Source organism: Emydura macquarii, unplaced genomic scaffold (assembly GCF_026122565.2).
Source record: "Emydura macquarii macquarii isolate MOO-44397 ecotype Brisbane River unplaced genomic scaffold, CSIRO-AGI_Emac_v2 contig_2897, whole genome shotgun sequence".
Lineage (NCBI taxonomy): Eukaryota > Metazoa > Chordata > Testudines > Chelidae > Emydura > Emydura macquarii.
Window position 1 is genome coordinate 56,170,432 of NW_027133034.1, and position 15,497 is coordinate 56,185,928.

Genomic DNA, 15,497 nt, shown 5'->3' on the forward strand with positions numbered 1-15,497 from the left:
TTTATTAAATGGCATTCTAATTGGTTTGGTAAATGGTACTTGATTTGCCATTGGTATTGTAACTGGTATAATGTAATGATTAAATGAAACACAACATCTTTATAAAATAAATTTCAAAACAAAGGGTTTTTTAAACAAAAAATTGGAACATTCCATTCCAGATCTTCTGTTTGGGAAGTCCACCCTTCCTCATGGTGACACATCTCCCTTTCTGCTGCCTAAAGAGGAGAATCAATGCTGGATAGGAGGAAGGGTCAACCCCAGGATATGGAGTCCCACTGATGGGAACTGAGTGGCACTCAGGAATGCTGGAATTCTTCTTGAAGTCAAGGATCATTGAATGAGGAAAAGCAGGCCCTAGGACTGCTTCCTGGAGAGAAAAGCCATCAAAGTAATGGTGGTGCTTATCCAGTCAGAAAAGGTCCTTAGAAGGTTCACTTATCGCTAATTAATTTGCATGTGCAATAGCTGGCTCAAGCAGGTGCTTAATTGCATGCACATGTTTTCCATTTCCATTGTTTTCTAATTACATTATTTGCTTGATTTTCTTCTGAAAATATTTCTAGTGTTTTCAGCTTGTTTGTGTTAATGGAATGGTGATTTTAATTGTGGTGAAAAGACAATTTTCTTATGCACTCAAAAATAATATATTTTGGAAAATGTATGTCTAAGTCTGGCATATGCTGATTTAATTGAATTCTGAAAGGCCAGTTGAGACTTTTGAAATACTGACCACATTTTGCTTTTTGATTTTTAAGTAATTTTTTTTCCAGGAGCCTGTTATATAAGTCCCTTTGGTCATTCTTTTGCAGAAAGATATATCCTTAGCCAATGAGTTATAACGCACTTAGAAAGATTGACTGACTGATACCAGTTAAATTCAAGCACTAACCATCTTTTAGAAAGTAGAACAAAAGATTTGTTTCAATAGGCACTTCAGGTCTTTTCCTCATACAGGATGGTACCTGCAATCAAAATAGATTAAATGGGGCTAAAGTCACTTTGAAGCTTCCAGTGGGTTATTTATAAACAATAGCAAGTCAATGATAATATGTAGTGCTAATTTACACCCTATGCTACTACATTTAAGCCACTAGTGTTCTAGAAGTATAAGTCACCCCTGAATTTGGCTCAGGCAATGCATTTTAAACAATGTTTTTTAAAGTAACAGGAAAATATACGTTGGTAGTGTTCTTTTAGCCTTCTACTGGAACAAACAAAAAGCCCTATTATACTGAGATTTAGTTCACAAAGGATTGTGCATCTTCCCACGTCCATGGACAAGAAGGATTTTAAGGAGAGAATATTCAGTGGACAGAGGCGAAGCAATTCTAGTTTAACATTTAAAGCACAGTTTAAACGTTACAGAACAAATTCCAGATTTGTGTATGACACAAAATTATTTAAGCTAGTCAAGACTAGAGAGTATGAGGAAACCCAGAGAGACCAAACTAAGCTAGGTTAATGTGTAGCTTGATGGCACAAAAAATGCAATGACACATTCAAAATAATGCACATTGGAAGGAATAATTTGAACTACTTATACGTATGCTGAATTCTAAGTTAAGAGTAACCATTCTGGAAAGAAGACCTGGGAGGCATTGCTGCCACTTCAAAGCAACACTCTGTTCAATGCAGTCAAAAAAGAAAACAAAATGTGAAGAATAGAAAAAAAAATACTGAAAACATTATAATGCCATTATGTAAATCAATGCAATGCCCTTCCTGGAGCTGAGTGGTTTGGACATGAGTGGTTAGCCCAAAATTCAGGGTCTTCTGGGTTGTTCCAATTAGGAGGAGAAACTGATGATGGAGTCAGGTGTTTCTTTGATGCAATCATGTTTATTTACAAAGAATGCACAAAGTTCTGTTTCCCTGACACAACAGGATCAGATAACAGGAAACAGTGTCTTTGCTCATAGTTTCAAATTGCTTTTCCAGTCAGCACTTAGTCCAAGTGCTCTCTCTTAGCTTTTCTCAGGGCCACATTTGCAGCGCTTGTCCTGACTGTGTCATTGGCTTTTCTTCCAGTCTCTGATGTTTTCTCCTGCAAACCCAGCTCTGCCAATCAATGCCCTGGCCCCTGTGTTTGCTATATCAGTCCTTGGAAAACCTCTTGGCCTGCATGGCCTAGATTCTGCTCAGCCTTGCTGTGTGGGTCTGTGTTTTTCTGCAATGGTCTGTATCGTTTTGGCTATTGCTAAACAAAAGGACATTTCACTGCTTCCTCATTTAGCTTGAATGGAAGGGAGGTTGTTATGCCCACCAGTTTCAATGGGGCTTAGCCCATCCCATAAGAGGGTGAAATTCTGTGCTGCATCCTCCCAATCCTGAATTGCTCCAGTGGCAAGGGTGTAACTTAGCCGTTGGGGCCTGTCTACAGCAGCCACTGCCAAGAATCTTTTCAGCTGTGTATGATGTGGGCCTGTCTCTGACACATCTCTCCTGCTGCCTGGCATGACCCCCAGGCCTTTCAGTGGGGTCCTCAGAATGCAGCCATCTGGCTGTCTTACTCAATATCTGCACTAGAGAAATCCAATCCTTCCCCAGCTGCAATGGGGGCTTTTAGGGCTGTTTACATTACTCTAGCCCTTTTACCCAGCATGAAAAGGCTAGAGCAGGGGTGAGATTCTCCTCTTAGAAATATGTGTTAATTTTTCATCACTTAATCTCAGAAATTTAAATAATTAGAAACCTGAAGAGATTTGGATTGTTTAGATCAGAGAGGATATGAAAAATAGAAGACAAGATAGAGCTATACAGAATTATGAATAATTATTGGATTTATTATCAGTGGGGTGCTCCAGTTATTGTTTCTTGTAATCCATAAAATGAAGCTGAAAGGCAACACATTTAAAACAGATGGAAGGGCTTTTAAAAACAAAACACAATTCATAATTAGCCTATGGAACTTGCTGCCACAAAATATCTGCAAGACCAAGAACATTATCTAAACCTTTTTGAAAAAGCATTCCATTTATATATAGGAGAACATCCACAGTTGCATTACAGAGATTTCTAAAAAAGCTTGTAAAGGATATAAACCCTCATTCTTCAGAGCACAAGTCAACCACTATCTGTCAAGGTTAAAAAGAAACTTCTCCAATGGAAGGTTATTCCATAACTGTCCAGCACCTGGTTTTCTGAATCTTCTTCAGAAGGATCTGGTACCAGATATTATCAAAGCTAGGATACAGGTTTACAAAATAGTAACAGACAGTGGTTTAACAGTAAGATAGGGTGAGGCTTTAAAAATAAAAATATTAATAGGTGAGAGATAAGGTGCGTGAGGTAATATCTTTTATCAGACCAACTTCTGTTGATAATAGAGACAAGCTTTTGAGCTTATACAGAGCTCTTCTTCAGGTGCAAGCTCTAAGTTTCAGGTGTTTTGTATGAGTTTGAAAGCGTGCCTCTCTCACCAACAGAAGTTGGTCCAGTAAAAGATATTACTCTTACTCATCTTGTCTCTCTAATATCCTGGGATCAACAGAGATACAACAACACTGCATACAATATTAATAGGCAGCGGTTACATATTTTGAAAAAAATACGTTTCTATCATGTACAAGGTTTAAGGAATGCACACTATTAGACAGTAGCCATATCTTGTGACTGCTGTCCTCATCCTCCCTTCCCCTTTGGTTACACTTGCTTCTTGTCTTAAAATAGATTATAAACTCTTCAGGGCAGGGATCATGCCATTCTATAAATTTGTACAGTGCCCAGTACAAAGGGACCTTGATCTTGATTGTGGTATTTGGGGTCTACCTGAATAATAATAATAATAATTAATAGTTAATGGACAAGATTGTCACTGCTCTGATCTAGTATGGCAGTTCCAACACCCTTGTTTCCTTACCTATGAGTATATAGGAATACTACTAATAAAAATAATAAATTGATAGAAATGATCATACTAGAAGGTTGGATAAGGTAAGCAATAACTGGCCCTAGCAGGCTAAAAGTGAATAAGCGCCAGTAAAAAAAAAAACAAAAAACAAAAAACCCAGGTAAGAGCCAGACATTTTAAAGTTGAAAACAATCATCTTTATAAAATGCTGAATAAACACTCTGTTGATTATTGATCAAACATATCACCAACATTTTGAATAAAAATGGTTAATAATTCCTTTTCTTTCTTTCCCTCAAGAGGAAAAGGCCTTGTTTAGCCTCTCCTTTGTATTCTTTTTGGGTAAAAATGCCACATAATATTTGTTGTATCAGCAGGAAAATTGAATTGTGTTGGCAAGAGAATTCTATAGTAACAATTGTTATCTTGGAAACTATATTATGCAATAATACTTACAATTAACAAGACATACAGAAGGGTTGATACATGCTGCATTCTCATCAGAGAGTACTGTCTACTGTCCATCAGAATAAACTGGCTATTATTAGTCTGCTTTGATACTTGCCTGGTCAGATGTACGTCTTTTGGGGGAAGTATCTTCTGTGTATTTTTAAGGAGTTCTCTTCACTAATTAATAGACTGGAGTTGTAATATATTGACAGGTCACACAAATTAGACCAAATGTTCTATAGCTTACCATCAACTGACCTCTAGCTAATAGTACAGTAACACCAGTCCTGAAAACCCATTTAAACTAGATCTAAACAGAAACAATGTGGTGAAATTGTGGTCCCATTGAAGTCAATGATGTTTATAGTGGTATAATGTTAAGTACAAGATACTCAAGTGAAAGTGCTGCAATATCACTATGAAAAGAATAGTGAAGATCCATGATTTTATTCAGTTACTGCTACTGTACTTGACTCTGGCTGTCAGTTTTATTATTATGTAACCAATCTCTTTAAATCAAACTTTAATGTCAGAGGAGATGAAGTTCAGAGGAGATCAGGGAATTCAAACCAATCTATCAGTTGAATATGTTAGCAATTGTCTGTCCTCTTTACCTTGAATATTTGTGGAATTTGAAGAACAGCCTAACAAAGGGTCTGTGGGCCTCACAACAGTATGTAAACATCTTATCCTACACTAAGGACGAGAATGGTGCAAACAGGGATCTAATGCAGACCAGAATCCCCTGAAGCACCTGAACCATGCAGTGACACTATGTGCTGCTAGATAATGATTCCACGAGTCAGTTTGAAAAAGTTAGAGACTTTAGTTAAATGCTTTACTTTCTCACTCATCAGTGTAATTCCTCTTCATTGAACTACTTTCAGCCCCCCAAACAGAAAAGTCCAGTGAGGTACAATCACTTCCTGAGCAACCCTGTGTGCCAAGGGCAACTGTGCAGACTGCATCTCTCTTAGGGTGGAAATCAACAGGAGTTGCAATCTTATAGGCAAAAATTATTTTTTCATATGTAAAAGAATCTATGGGTCTGTCAACCAGGGGACAAGGTCCCCTCACCTGAGAGCAAACTGTTAGCAAAGTGGCAGGTCCCTTTGAAATCATGCATCAGGTAGGAAAAGTGGACTATGAGATCCACATAGTAGGAAAGCAGCAAGGGTCACAGATATATCATGTAAATCTATTGAAACCATGGAAAGAGAGGGAGGTGCTCTTTGTCCACATGGTAACACACAAGCTAGATTTAGGGCTTGACCCAAAGATGCCACTGGGAGAAAATTTCTCCAATGCACAAAAGGAGCAAGTCCAAAAGCTGATCAAGTACTTTGAAGACAGCTTTACTACCACCCCAGGGAATACTTTGGTGGATCACTATATCCACCATAACTCCAGGAATCCTGTTCAGAAGGCTGATTCTGTGAATCTCTGTGCAGATGAGGGATGCAGTGAAGGAGGAACTGGAGATTATGTTCCAGTTTAGGTAACAGAGAAGTCCCAGAGCACATTGTGCAGGCCAATTGTGCTAGTTCTGAAGCTGGGTAAGAGTATCCACTTCTGCATCTACTTAAGGAATGTGAATGCGGTTTTGAAGTTTGATGCCTACCCCACGTCCTGGGTCGATGAGATGTTGGAGAGACTAGGAAAGGCCACATATATAACCACTCTGAACCTCATCAAGGGGTATTGGTAAATACCTTAGAGTCTGGGGAGATAACAGCCTTTGCTACCCCATTTGTCTTACACCAGTTTCTAACACTTTTGTCTGAGATTCATGGGCCCTGGCCCTGTTTCATTGGCTGAAGGACAAGGTCCTTTCATCTCATCAAGTCTCTTGATGATGTGGTGATCTATTCCACCTCTTGGTCAGTACATCTTGAGAGGGTTGTGGCAGGACTACAGTCTCTTACAGTCAGAGGGCTAACAGCCAACCCGGTCAAGTGTCGGACTGGCTATGTACAGACTATGTGCTACTCCAACACAAATAAATAATAATTATGATATTTGGTGTACCCCCTGGGGAATGGGCAGGTCAAACCTCTAATGAGTACTACAAAATGGCAGGTCAGGTGTGTCCTGGAGTTAGTGTGGTATTATTGCTGCTTTGTGCCCCAGTTTTCCACACTAACTGCTCCCTTAATGGACCTCCTGCATAATAAGATGCTCTACGAGGTACATTGGTCTCCAGCTTGTGCAGATACTATTGGGGAGATCAAATGGATCCTTTGCAGTGAACTCGAGCTGTGTAGTCTGGATTTCTCCAAGGAGTTTGCCCTGAAGGTCGATGCCTCTGAGCAAGGATTTGGGGCCATACTCTCATGGAAGCTAGGTGATGGAGAAGACCTGGTGTTATATTTCTGTAGAAAACTCCTTCTCAAAGACAAGAACTCTTTGCTTTAGAGATTGTTTAGCATTAAAATGGGCAGTTGAGACCTTGAGATATCTGCTCTGTGGACCACCTTTTAGTCTGGTTATTAACACCTTCCCCTGCCACCCAAAATGGCTGCAGTCTATGAAAAAGACCAACACCGGGCTGATGCACTGATATCTGGCTCTGCAGTCCTATGCTTTGATGGTATGCCACAGATCTGGTACAACCCATGTGAATGTACTGTGTTTGTGTTACTTTGTGTGTTTTGTGTTGAAATAACAAACTGTTTCCTGAAGCCAGGGCCTGAAACAGACTTGGATGTAGCACTGGTGCTTTCCTGGGCTGATGAGAGAACTCACTGTCGTACAGAACTCAACTTAAGAAAAGAGCAGTACACTTATATAGACAAGAAACCTAAAACAACCAGACACAATGGATTACATGCAGTCACCAAAATAAAATAGATAAGGGGTGTCTAATAGTTTGTCATTACCAGTCTTCTAGATACAAGGTCAGATTTGCTGGAGATGGAGAGACATGTAATTTACACCTCTCCATACTAACATATCGGCCTATTGTATCTCCCAGAGGGAAGATAGAGTTACTGTTGCTGTTGAAACAATTCTTCAGGCTGCCCCCAATGCAAATGACTTTGCTCCACCATGATCACAACACTATGTTCAATGACATCTTATAGATATGGGGAATGGTCTGTGTGATGATTCTCTGGGGCAACCCTAAACTTAAGACTCATTTTCTATTAAAAGCGGGGCAGGGATTTTCAAGCCATCACTAGCTTCCTGCTACAGAAATGGTAGCCAGCTGCTTGTGCGCAAGTTCGCACAGAATTGCTGACACTTAAAAAAAAGGGAGAAATGGTCCAACTAAAGTGCTGGTCAGCTCTCCTGCCCTCTCAGCCACTGGAGTGTTTTGCATGCATTCAGGTGAATTTTAGCATTTACGTAGCAGAGCTTTGCAAACATCAATTAATTAATTACCACAACATTCTGGGTGAGATAGGTAAGTAAATATTCTCATTTTACAGCTAAGGAAACTGAGGAAAAGTGATTCAGTCACCTGATGAAAGAAGAGTGAGCCATTAACATGAGAAAAGTCCCTTGCTTTCAATCTCATGCTTATTCCACTAGACCACTACACTCCTCTGACATTATTGAGTTACCCTTTATTATCATCAGATTATAGTGGCTATTAAGCAGAGTAGGCTGGCTTTTGATAGCCTTTGTTGCATTAGTTGCATCCTATGTTGCACCATGCCTCACAGCTGTGAATTGATCTACGGCCCCTCAATACCTGGGAGATCTGTAGCTGTGTCACATGGTTTCCAAAGCACAGTGATCCTCTTATTCTATTTTCAGGAAATGTGGGTGATTGGTGGATCACTCCTGTGTATGGTCTCTTACACACACTCTCTCCAGGCTCAGAAAACCTCCCCAAAGCACCCCATAGATTGGACAGCACTCAATAAGTCATCTATGTAGTCAGCTTCCTGAACAGGTTTCATAGACATTATTTGGGTTATAATTTAAATGAAAAATTGCAAGTTTACAGAGAACGTAAGTGTCTTGCTTTTTCCTAAATTAGATCTGTGAAATCTAGAGCAGATTACAAGTCATCTTCGTTGTGAGCCTCCAATGGAATGATATTGTGAAATTGTATTTCACTAAATACTTTCATAACTTAAAGGGATGCTATCATATGCATGGAATTAAGCATACTAAATCATACCGTCAGTCTCAGTGTGTATATTCAGCAGTAGATAATAACATGGTGTGGCAAAGAAAGGCAACATCCTTCCTTTCAATAATATATCTAACCAACACTGAAATGCTGTAAATACAGGGCAGGAAGGGCAGGGACAGAGTGAAGATTTTTCAGCAAACATAATTTTTAAAGTTAAATGTGACTCTGAATTTCCAGGCTATTTTATGTTTATCAAGAGTGTTCATAATGAGTTCCCCACTTTTAAATACATTCTTAATTTCCTTTTAAGTAGGATTTTTGCCGGGAAGTCTACTACATTTCTCCTAAAAACCTAAACAATAAAATCTGCTGACCATGTTGCTTCATCTGTCCAGATGATGGCACTGTAACCCTTATTTTTTTCTAAGGGAAGAAAACGGAATATCCTGAGAGGAGCAAATGTTTTTGTTGCATATCATTCATTCCATCAGTAAATAAGTATTTAAACCTTTTTTTTAGAGTAACACTTAAAAGGAAAAATTAGCAAAGAAAAACAAGGACTTCTTACAATTCTTACCAGTGATACTTCATCTCTCTTCTTCAAGCAGTTTTTTGAAATACTATATCCTTCTGTGTATAAAGACTGTTTATTATTTCATGCACTATTTACTCATGTTAAAATTGAAATGACAAAGAATGGAGGCAAAGGTTTCCTGCTTGCAAGGAGCAGCGGATAATATATTTGTTTGTACTATAGGATGGCAGTTCCACTAGAAGGAACTCTTGACATTTTGATGAGTGTCTCCAGGGAAAAAAGGTACTAACTTCAGAACTTAGTTTTAATTATACTAAGGAGATTACATTATTCAAAAGCCTCCCACTGGTAAGGTGCAACATTTCCTGAAACAGTTTGGTGGAAAATGCCACATTAATCAGTTCAATATTTCACTCAAATGGCTTAATGACGGGGAGAAGTTTAAAGCACTGCAGTAGGAAACCAAAAAAAAAAAAAAAGGGGGGGGGGGTGAGGGGATAGAATATTCATGTAGTGAAGTAATATCAGATTTAAATATCTTTCCAAAGTAAGTGGGTAACACCAGCAGGGAAAAAGCAGTGGCACTTATTAATTTTAGTAATAGTATTCTGATAACATCCACATTATTCCAGTCCTCACTGTACATATAAGAAGACCCTGGCTTGGTCGACACATGAAAGTTAGGTCGACTTAACTAAGTCAATCAGGGGTATGAAAAAATTCAACCCCCCCGACCGACATACCTATGCCAAACTAACCCCCAGAATAGATGCAGCTATGTTGATGGAAGAATGCTTCTGTCGATGTAAGCTACCCTTATGCAGCAGGGTGGTGTTCCAACACCAGTGGGAAAAAACCCTTCTGTTGGTGTAGGCTGAGTCTACACTGTGTGGATATACTTGTGTACGCACAGCGACCTAGCTATGCTGGTATAGTCTCCACAGTGTATTTGTCCTTGCCCCAAAGGAGCTCACAATCATACAGACTCTCCCTACATTCTTGCAATAGCTTAATGGTTCTATTGAAATAGCAATCAGCCATAAAACAAATAATATTGGCATTTATACTATCAGAGTTAGCATCCCATTTAGATGTTCACACCTCTCAAGAGCAATTGCTTCAATCTGTATGTAGAATCAGGAATACAGCACTGCACTGGCTCACATTTAGGAGGTTCTCTTTGCAAGCATAAAGGCTAGAAATTTGGGCCAGTTTGAAAAAAAAAAAGATATAAACAGTTTATTTTCAAAATTCATGTGAAATATATGCATGAGTTATTTATATGTGAAATTACTGCATCTGTGCACGTTGCACAGTCATGACCAGAACTGGCCATTTGTATATGATTTATCCCTATGTGCACCCATGGTGCCTAGGCAAATTAAGCATGCAATTGCACATGTATTTTGCATCTGTGCCCAAAAGCTTTGAAAAATCTGAGCTTTATGGGTTCCCACCACAAATAAAAGTGGATGCTTAAATTCTGCAATTTTAAAGGGGACATCAGAAGAGAACTTGTATGGCTTGCAACTTTGTATTGGTTCAGTCCAACCCCTGAGTAATGTGAAATGCAAAGTTCTTGGCCAACCTAGTAATATAATGGAGGATCAGAATATGGGTCTTAAGTTTTCTAAGCCAGTAGCCAAGCAACATACATCGCACTCTTCAAGCAGCATCCTCAGCCTCTTAGGAGTGGAAGTGCTTCTAGGTACTCTTAAACAGCTCCTCCTAGGAGCATGATTACAATGGGGCTGGAAAGTATCATTTCCATCTTGAGCAGACATATCTTGCTAGCTCTCATTGAGCTTGTGTGCTAAAACCAGACATATAGCTGCTGTGACACAGCTATTGGACGGGGCTAGATGCCCGAGTATGTACCTAGCGTCGTGAGTGGGATTGTATTCTGGCATGTAGCCCATCCTGCTGCTCCCACTGTGGTAGCTATGCTACAAATTTTAGCATGCTAGCTCAAATTGGAGCTAGTGTAGGTATGTCTACTTGAACTGGAAATTACACCTCCCATCTCCAGTGCAGACATACACGAAGATGCCTGTAGCTGTGTTGATGATCTCAGGAGTGACCTTTGTCTAGTCCTTTTCAAGTAGAGAGTGGTTGATGCACCAAAGGACCTTTTTGGGTAGTGGTGTTAGCAGTGAAAAATAAAAAGGAGGGAAACATTAGACAATCCTGGAGGTCCTTCCCAAGTCAACTACAAAAGAAATATAGTCAGACTGTACTAATCTGCTTTTTGCAGATTACTGATTACACTCTGATTTACACACAGATATAAGTGCCATATTCCCACTCTGCAGCAAAGTTTCAAAATCAGAGTTGTAGAGAGGTCTCATATTAAGACATTAATACTTTACAAAATATATCACAGAACATGTATAGTATAAACCATTAAGTCTGAATTAAAGAGCAGAATAATAAAAATGATTGGGGGCCAGAGAGATTGATTTATGAGGAAAGATTAAAAGAGCCAAATACATATAGCTTGGTTAAGCAATGACTAAGGTGGTGGGTGAATAGGATAATCTATATAAACTGGAAAAGTATAAACACCAAGGACAGAAAGGAGTAATTTCATGTTGCACAGAACCATAACTAAAAGTAATGGGAGGAAGGTGAGAACAAGAAAACTTATGCTGTATGTCATGAAAAACTGCTGACAGTAATATGTATTAGGTTATGAAATAGTCCTACAAAGGAAGTGGTGGAAGCCCCAGAGCTTGGGATTTTTTAACTAGACTTCTCAAAATGCCAGAGAATTTAGTGTAAGGAATAAGTCCTACTTTTGAAGTCAGTGGATGATGTAACATGTATTTTTCTTCTTTATCTTCTAAGATTCTATGAACTAAACTTCCTGTTCCTTTTTCTTCTTCTTCTTTGTCTACTTACTTGCTAATTTACAAAATTCAGAAATTCCCATTTGGTATCTCAGTTATTAGTGCAAATTAATAGACTTACCTGTAAACAATGATCCAGCCAAATTGAGACCGTCATATTTAATGTTAATCATTTAGGGAGGAAACGGTTGCAATACTTATATTTTGAGAATTTTTTCTTCAAAAATCATTGGTCATTAAAAATATTGATGCAATAGAAAATTAAACTGCAATTATAACTAAAGAGAAAAAATAATTCTAAGGACTGCATGTCCACTAAAGGAAATGATACATTGAGGAAAGATGGGTTAATAATGAGTTCAGTGATTGTATGTGTGACCCGTCCCGTGCCCAGGGTAGCCACCTGAAAATGCCAAGGTCAGGGCAGGCTGTAAAAGGAGAGCAGATTCTCCCAACAGCAGTGGATGGCACTGAAGCCAGACTTCCCAACCAGCCACAAACTGCACTTCTGAATCCCCACAGAAGCCAGTACACAAATACTCACAGCCCCCTTTACTGCATTTCAGCTTCTGGCTTCCAAATCAGCACTGGGTCCAGTAAAGAGACCAGTTATTTAAACTCTATGCTCTTTACTAAAAAGGTTCCCTCTGACAGCCACAGTACCAGTTCAATACAAGTTTGGATCTTATCTAAAATACCACACTGCCAGCCAATCCTTTAGTACTGAAACTAAAGGTTTATTGTAAAAAGAAAGAAATAATCCATAAGAGAAATGTTAAAGGATTAAAGCAAATGAGATACATATAAATAATTCAAAGTCCATATACATCAGATTTCTAGGAGAATTGTGGAGTTGCAAGCTTGTACAGTTCCTCTGGTACACATCCAGTACCTGGATGGGTCTAAGTCCTTCGGTTCAGATGCAAAGTGAATAGATCCAGAGGTAGGTGTGTGTCTGCAGCTGGACAGGAACAAAGACAAAATGGTTTCTGTGGTTTGATCTTATATACCCTCTGTCTCTGGCCATGCGGCCTGTGGAAACTTACAGGAGCTAAAATGGAGTCCAGAGTCACATGGGCCAATCCTGGCAACTCTTCAGGTATGCCTTTAGTTTTTTCCTGGGCCCCTTGCATCCGTGAATGTCTTAATGGACCATTAAGCAGGCTATTGTCCTGCCACCATCCTATCTGGGGTGTTGCCCAGGCAGCACAATTTGAAATACAGATATCTCAAATATATCTATAACTTCCATTTCACACATTACACATGAACATAAGTATTCTCATCTTACTTAGCTTATTATAACCTTCCTAACAGTACCTGACATGGCATACCTCATATGAATTAATATGATTTTGACATATTGATGTCAAACAATATAACAAATGCTCTCCTCCCTTTCCCCCCATTTACCCAGCATGACAGTATGGCTGGCTACATTAGGCCCAAGCATGTAAGGTATTGAGTGCCCTACCACACCATATAACTGCCATTTCCCTAGGCCTGGGCTTCAACTTGACAAATTTAGCAAATCTATGCTGTCTTGTCTACACTAGAGTTTTGGAACATGTCAGTTAATGACTTCTAAACAACATACCTTTAAATCTCAGTCAAGACAAACCCTACTATGTGATTAACTCTCTTCAGATTCCCCTATGCCATGCATCAGAGGAGGGCAAAAAGGCTTAAATATGAAAACATGGTTGTTCTAATATTAAATAAAATTCATGCATATATAAAAAATGCCTAGAGGCCCAGATCAGAAATGGGGGTCAGAATGTGTTTTGTGCTTTACAAACACAGTGTAAACAGACAGTTCCTACCCAAAAGAGTTTAAGATAATTTAACACAAAACACAACAAGTGGGTACAGCAAATAGGAAGGAGGAGGAGGAGGAGAAGAAAAACTCAAATAAGATCCTGTGTTTACACTGGCCAGCTAAGTACACAGAAAAAAAATAACCAACTCAAAATTACTTATTATATATTAAAGGAAAAATATCAGAAGCTCCTGCTGTCTAGCCACAGTCAGTCAGTTGGCAATTTACTACAGACATCATTGCAGAAATAGGTCTTGAAGAATGGTGTGAGGAGGCTTCTCACTGGGCCATCTGCAGTCAAAATTTTGTGCACCCCACTAGTTGCATCCCAAGGAGCACTGCACATATACTTTTGTTAATATTTGAAATCCAAATCCTATTTCTCCATTATTCCTTTCTATTTTGAAGAAAGCCAGTCACTGAAAGACACTACGTATGAGCAGCTCACGGACACATTTACATAACTGGTAATACAAAACAAAATAAAAACAACAACTGTAGATTTATGTATTCTCTTGAAACAGTCAGCTTCCTCCCTCTCCATCTACAAGACTCATAAAAGGAGGGCAGGGCAACAGATCCCCGAAGCTCGTCAAAGTGCAATGTGGAATGTGAGAATTGCAGTGTTACTTTCTGTTTGTTCCTCTCTTTTTAATATTGTTCTTCAAACACTTTGCCTTAGGGCTTGTCTATATGGAGTTGTCCCTGATTAGCTCCATGTGGGGACACTCTTATTCCAGAATGGAGCTAATCAGGAACAGTTCTGTGTTTAGACAAGCCCTTAAACTATCCACTGACAGCTAGTAAAAGAGAGTCTTATTTCTAGTTCAGAGAACCATGAGAGGGTGAAAATCTGACTTGTAGTCTATGCAAACCCACCTTGCCCTACACAGTGAACACTGTATCAGCTGAGAACAAAGGTGTTCTGCAAGCCATACTCCTTCATCCTGCAGACAGCAATCTTTCCACAAGGACTGACCCTCTGCTGGCCTAAGGCGCATAGGCTTCTGAGTTGTTAATGCAGCTTTTTAGCCTTGAGGCTTTCTCCTTTCAAACCATGCACCTCAAGGCTTTTATATTTTAGTCTTCACTTCATTTTCTTGTGCTTTAAAACTTAAACTCTTGTTTCTTCTGTATTTCAGACCCTTTGAATGGGCATTGTGGTTTTAAAGTCTTTAGGGCATTAAAATCTATATTTCACAGTAACACGCAGGAACAAGTTTCAGGATTCCTAACTGGAATTCTTTACATCTTTTGTTTTCTCCTATTGATGTTTGCAATTCCATTTTGCTCTAATTATTCCCAGTACTCAGTTACCACCAATGGACTGTTAGCCCCCATCACTTTTTCCTTGATTGTGAAAGTGAATGTGAAAAAACTGCACTTTTTAAAGCGTGTTGACAGTTTGGGATTAAGACTACAATTACTTTGTAACTACTGAGTCTTCACACTGTCATTTCATATAACGGTCAAAATCCTACTCTCAGGCATCTCAGGACAGCCTCATTGACTTTAGCAAGCTTACTTCACTAGAAGGAAGAGCAGTATTTGGCCCACATTCTTGTAAGAAGCTCTGTTGAAAGAAAGAAAAAAGTAGAACATAAATGTATCTGATAGTAAATAGAAACAGAACCAAATCCAAAAAGAGATATTGGACCTGATTCTCCTCTCAATTCACCTTCATTTTCTACAACTGAAATCCATGGACTCCAATGGAGTTACTCCAGACTTACACCACTGTAAGTGAAAGAAGAATTAGGCTCATTACATATTACACTACTTTGAACAGCGGTCATTGGAGCACTTTAAAGGCTGCTCTCTCTAGTTGTTAGCTTCTTTGCACTGAGGTTGCTCTAAATTACAGTCTCTTTTACCTCTACTGCTTTTTTGTTGCAACAAAAAGA